We start from the raw sequence: 6,266 nt of genomic DNA, 5'->3' as shown, positions 1-6,266 counted from the left end.
ACTCATCCTCTTCAGAGGAAGATACTCATCAGAGCTCATGAATGGCAGAAGTAAGTCCAATGGAATCTCTATGGTCTCATTTTGAGCCTCAGATTCCCAAGGTTCCTCATTGAGGAACTCAGAGGAGATTGGTGCACGCCCATTGAGGTCTTCCTCAGTGGCGTCCACCTCCTCTCTTTCCTCCCAGAATTCGGCCATGGTTATGGCTTTGCACTCTCCTTTTGGATTTTCTTCTGTATTACTTGGGAGAGTACTAGGAGGGAGTTCAGTAACTTTCTTGCTCAGCTGACCAACTTGTCCTTCCAAATTTCTGATGGAGGACCTTGTTTCACTCATGAAACTTTGAGTGGTCTTTATTAGATCAGAGACCATTGTTGCTAAGTCAGAAGTATTCTGCTTAGAACTCTCTGTCTGTTGCTGAGGAGATGATGGAAAAGGCTTGCCATTGCTAAACCTGTTTCTTCCACCATTATTGTTATTGAAACCTTGTTGAGGTCTCTCTTGATTCTTCCATGAGAGATTTGGGTGATTTCTCCATGAAGAATTGTAGGTATTTCCATAGGGTTCTCCTAGGTAATTCACCTCTTCCATGGAAGGGTTCTCAGGATCATAAGCTTCTTCCTCAGATGAAGCTTCCTTAGTACTGCCAGGTGCATTTTGCATTCCAGACAGACTTTGAGAAATCAAATTGACTTGTTGAGTCAATATCTTGTTCTGAGCCAGTATGGCATTCAGAGTGTCAATCTCAAGAACTCCTTTCTTCTGACTAGTCCCATTGTTCACAGGATTCCTTTCAGAAGTGTACATGAATTGGTTATTTGCAACCATTTCAATCAATTCTTGAGCTTCTGCAGGCGTCTTCTTCAGATGAAGAGATCCTCCAGCAGAGCTATCCAAGGACATCTTAGATAGTTCAGAGAGACCATCATAGAAAATTCCTATGATGCTCCATTCAGAAAGCATGTCTGAAGGACATCTTCTGATTAATTGTTTGTATCTTTCCCAAGCTTCATAGAGGGATTCTCCATCCTTCTGTCTGAAGGTTTGGACTTCCACTCTAAGCTTACTCCATCTTTGTGGTGGAAAGAACTTTGCCAAGAAGGCATTGACTAGCTTTTCCCAGAGTCCAGGCTTTCTTTAGGTTGAGAATCCAACCATATTCTAGCTCTGTCTCTTACAGCAAAAGGGAATAGCATCAGTCTATAGACCTCAGGGTTAACCCCATTAGTCTTGACTGTGTCACAGATTTGCAAGAATTCAGCTAAAAACTGATGAGGATCTTCCATTGGAAGTCCATGGAACTTGCAATTCTGTTGCATTAGAGAAACTAATTGAGGCTTAAGCTCAAAGTTGTTTGCTCCAATGGCAGGGATATAGATGCTTCTCCCATAGAAATCAGGAGTAGGTGCAGTAAAGTCACCCAGCACCTTCCTTGCATTGTTGGCATTGTTGTTGTTTTCGGCTGCCATGTGTTCTTCTTCCTTGAAGAATTCGGTCAGGCCCTCTAAAGAGAGTTATGCTTTGGCTTCTCTTAGCTTTCTCTTCAAGGTCCTTTCGGGTTCAGGATCAGCTTCAACAAGAATGCCTTTGTCTCTGCTCCTGCTCATATGAAAGAGAAGAGAAAAAGAAAATGTGGAATCCTCTATGTCACAGTATAGGGATTCCTTGAAATGTCAGAGGAAAAGAGAAATAGAAAGAAGAAGGAGAAGAAGAATTCGAACTTTAATTAGATAAGGTTCGAATTGTGCATTAAGAAGGAGTAGTACTCCATAAATAGAAGGATGTGGGAAGGAGGGAAGAGAATTTTCGAAAATTCAATTAAAAAGATGTTGATAATTTTCGAAAATTGAAAGTGGAAAAGAAATCAAGTGATTTTTGAAAAAGATTTTTAAAATTAGAAGTCAAAGAGATTTGATTGAAACTATTTTGAAAAAGATGTGGTTAAAAAGATTTGATTGAAAAGTTATGGTTTTAAAAAGATGTGATTGAGAAGATATGATTTGAAAACCATTTTAAAAGATATGATTTGAAAACAATTTGAAAAGATATGATTTTGAAAACAAATGACTTGCCTAACAAGAAAAGATATGATTCAAACATAAAACCTTTCTCAACAGAAAAGGCAACAAATTTGAGATGTTCAATCAAATCATTAATTGTTAGTAAGTATCTTTGAAAAAGGAAAGAAATTGATTTTGAAAACATTTGATTGAAAAGAATTGATTTGAAAAAGATTTGATTTTGGAAAACTTGAAAAAAATTGATTTGAAAACAAAATCTTCCCCCTAGCACCATCCTGGCGTTAAACGCCCAGAATGGTATACATTCTGGCGTTTAACGCCCAAAATGCTACCTTTTTGGGCGTTAAACGCCCAACCAGGTACCCTGGCTGGCGTTTAAACGCCAGTCTGCCTTCTTCATTGGGAATTTTTGAATGCTCAGCTTTTTCTGTATAATTCCTCTGCAGTGTGTTCTGAATCTTCAATCCCTTGTATCATTGACTTGAAAAGACACAAATTAAAAATATTTTTGGATTTTTTATAATAAAAATGCAACAAAAATCAAATAACAATGCATGCAAGACACCAAACTTAGCAGTTTGTATACTACTGACACTAATGAACTGAAAATGCATATGAGACACACAAAATACTCAAGTCAATAGAATTCAAAGATCAGAGCAAGTGAATCATCAAGAACATCTTGAAGATCACTAAGACATATGAATGCATGCAATTGACACCAAACTTAGGATGAGACACTAGACTCAAACAAGAAATATTTTTGAATTTTATGGTTTTGCAAATTTTTTTTGTATTTTTCGAAAATTAAGTGGAAAAAAGTATCAAAATTCTTAATGAGAATTCCAGGAATCAGTGCAATGCTAGTCTAAGACTCCGGTCCAGGAATTAGACATGGCTTCACAGCCAGCCAAGCTTTCAAAGAAAGCTTCGGTCCAAAACACTAGACATGACCAAAGGTCAGCCAAGCCTTAGCAAATCATTGCTCCAAAAGCAAGATTGATACAAAATCAACAAGCTCTTGTGGTGATAAGTTGAAACCTCGGTCCAATCAGATTAGACATGGCTTCTCAGCCAGCCAGATTTCAACAAATCATCATGAAACTCTAGAATTCATCTTCAAGAATTTTGAAAAAAAAATACCTAATCTAAGCAACAAGATGAACCGTCAGTTGTCCAGCCTGAACAATCCCGGGCAATAACACCAAAAATTTGATGTTGTTGCCGGATCTTGGCACTGATGTTACCAAAGGCTTGCTCAAAACTAGAACAATCCCCGGCAACGGCGCCAAAAACTTGGTGCGCGAAATTGTGAACTATACTTTTTCACAACTCTCATAATCCCTGGTAATGGCTCCAAAAACTTGGTGCGCTCAATACCATGGCGTTACACAACTTCGCACAACTAACCAGCAAGTGCACTGGGTCGTCCAAGTAATAAACCTTACGTGAGTAAGGGTCGATCCCACGGAGATTGTTAGTATTGAAGCAAGCTATGGTCATCTTGTAAATCTTAGTCAGGCAAACTCAGATATATATGGTGATGAACGAAAATAACATAAAAGATAAAGATAGTGATACTTATGTAACTCATTGGTAGGAACTTCAGATAAGCGCATGAAGATGCCTTCCCTTCCGTCTCTCTGCTTTCCTACTGTCTTCATCCAACCCTTCTTACTCCTTTCCATGGCAAGCTCGTATAGGGTCTCACTGTTGTCAGCAGCTACCTCCCATCCTCGCAGTGAAAGCTAATGCTCAATACTCTGTCACAGTACGGCCAATCACCGGTTCGGTTCCCTCCCCTACCGGAATAGAATAACTCTTTTGCGTCTGTCACTAACGCCCAGTAGGTTACAGGTTTGAAGCACGTCACAGTCATTCAGTCATTGAATCCTACTCAGAATACCACAGACAAGGTTAGACCTTCCGGATTCTCTTGAATGCTGCCATCAAGTCCTGCCTTTACCACGAAGACTCTGATCTCACGGAATGGTTGGCTCGTTTGTCAGGCGAGCACTCGGTTGTCAGGCGATCAACCATGCATCGTGCAATCAGGAATCCAAGAGATATTCACCAAGCCTCAGATGCTTGTAGAACAAGAATGGTTGTCAGTCACCTTGTTCATGAGTGAGAATGGTGATGGGCGTCAATCATCACCTTCATCAAGTTGAAGAACAAGTGATATCTTGGACAAAGAACAAGTGGAATTGAATGGAAGAACAATAGTAATTGCATTAATACTCGAGGTACAGCAGAGCTCCACACCTTAATCTATGGTGTGTAGAAACTCCACCGTTGAAAATACATAAGCATAAGGTCTAGGCATGGCCGAATGGCCAGCCTCCCAATGATCTAAGAACTAAAATGTCCAAAGATGATCTAGAGATCTAAAGTGATCAAAAGATTTTTCATACAATAGTAAAAGGTCCTACTTATAAGAAACTAGTAGCCTAGGGTGTACAGAAATGAGTAAATGACATAAAAATCCTCTTCCGGGCCCACTTGGTGTGTGCTTGGGCTGAGCAATGAAGCAATTTCGTGTAGAGACTCTTCTTGGAGTTAAACGCCAGCTTTGGTGCCAGTTTGGGCGTTTAACTCCCATTTGGGTGCCAGTTCCAGCGTTTAACGCTGGGATTTCTTGAGGTGACTTTGAACGCCGGTTTGGGCCATCAAATCTTGGGCAAAGTATGGACTATTATATATTGCTGGAAAGCCCAGGATGTCTACTTTCCAACGCCATTGAAAAGTGAATTTTAACTAAAAACTAATAAAAATATACTAAAAACTAACTAGATCATACTAAAAACATACTAAAAACAATGCCAAAAAGTATACAAATTATCCGCTCATCAACAAGCAATGTAAATTGCAGAAACTTAAATGACAAGAAATGTAAATTGCTTGAATCTTAAATGGGTCAGGGATGTGGGATTGCAGAAATTAATCAAGGAAAAATAAATTGCAACAAGTAAAAGAGTAGCGGATTGATTCAATGGAACTAGATCTTAACAGAAAAGTAAAAATGCCTTGAAAAGTAAACAGAGAAATACTGGTGCTTAATTTGCAGCAAAACAAGTGCTTAAGTTGCAGCAATTAAAAATTGGGTTCAAGATCTCAGGAGTAGAAGAGACTAGATAACAAGTCTAGATCTCATATCCTTCCTTGATTCAACAAGAACAGTTTGCAATATAAAAAAAGAAAAATGAATTGCAGAATTAAAGAGAAGATGAAGCAGTATGTGAATTTCAATTATGTAGAAAAAGTAAACAAGAGATCTCAAGGTGAGATTGAAACAGAATTTCTTCAATTCTCTACCCAAGATTCAAAACAAGAGAAAGACTAAAGAGAGAGCTCTCTAATGGAGCCAGCCTCTTTTCTATTTCTAATCGAGCTCCCCTTTTACAAAGATGGAAATGATGCCTTATATAGGCTTTACAAAATAAAATGAAATTGAAGTGAAAAACAAATTAAATGAAAATCCTAGTTCTAGCTTGTTCTTGTACCTTTGAGTCATGTTGAGTGGGATTTTGCTTGCTTTGGATTTGAGGGAGAATGGGTCTTGGATGGCCTTGATTCAATTTGGTGAGGAATTGAATTAAATTGAATTTTGGTTGATTTTTGGCCCATGACACTCCCAGGAGGCTGCCCTGCCCTTGTGGAGGGCAGGGCAGGAAAGTGTGCGTGCTGGTGCTTGTGCGTGCGAGCTTGGTGTGTGAAGATGCTGCCCTGCCCTTGTGGAGGGCAGGGCAATGTTGCCTTGCATGTGTGTCTTGCGCACTCACTTCCTTGGACCGTGTCATGATGCACTCCTCACTCCCCTTAGGTGCTTGGTTCGAAACTTGGTGAAAGCACTTGAGGAGCAATTTTTCCTTGATTTTCCATGAAGAGCACGACATTGCCCTGCTCTCCAAGAGGGCAGGGCAGAAAATTGAGCGCCACTTTGTTTTGGAGTGAGGCTCCAGCTTCGAGCCTTGGTGTAAGCATTTTGGTTTATTTTCGCTTGTTTTTGGCCTTTAAAGATGCCTCTTGTTCCTGCCCCAATTGTACGCCAAATATGGATTGTTATATATCGTTGGAAAGCTCTGAATGTCAGCTTTCTAACGCAACTGGAAGCACATCAATTGGACGTCTGTAGCTCAAGTTATAGCCCTTTGAAGGAGGCATGGTCATGCTGTGAGCGCCCAGATTTTAACTTAGCGAAAATTCTTGCTTCCAACCTCACTCTTCATCATGATTCTGCCCTGC

General features: G+C 39.8%; 1 non-coding gene across 1 annotated transcript; it reads left to right on the top strand.

Annotated features, from left to right (window-relative positions):
* The first annotated feature begins 957 nt into the window (after positions 1 to 957).
* LOC130938261 (small nucleolar RNA R71) lies at positions 958 to 1,065 on the top strand. The gene has a single exon (XR_009069433.1). It is a non-coding gene; the product is annotated as a small nucleolar RNA R71 (small nucleolar RNA).
* Positions 1,066 to 6,266: the final 5,201 nt, after the last annotated feature.

The sequence above is a fragment of the Arachis stenosperma genome, chromosome 6 (genome assembly GCF_014773155.1).
Source record: "Arachis stenosperma cultivar V10309 chromosome 6, arast.V10309.gnm1.PFL2, whole genome shotgun sequence".
NCBI lineage: Eukaryota > Viridiplantae > Streptophyta > Magnoliopsida > Fabales > Fabaceae > Arachis > Arachis stenosperma.
This window is presented reverse-complemented; position numbering and strand designations above follow the sequence as displayed.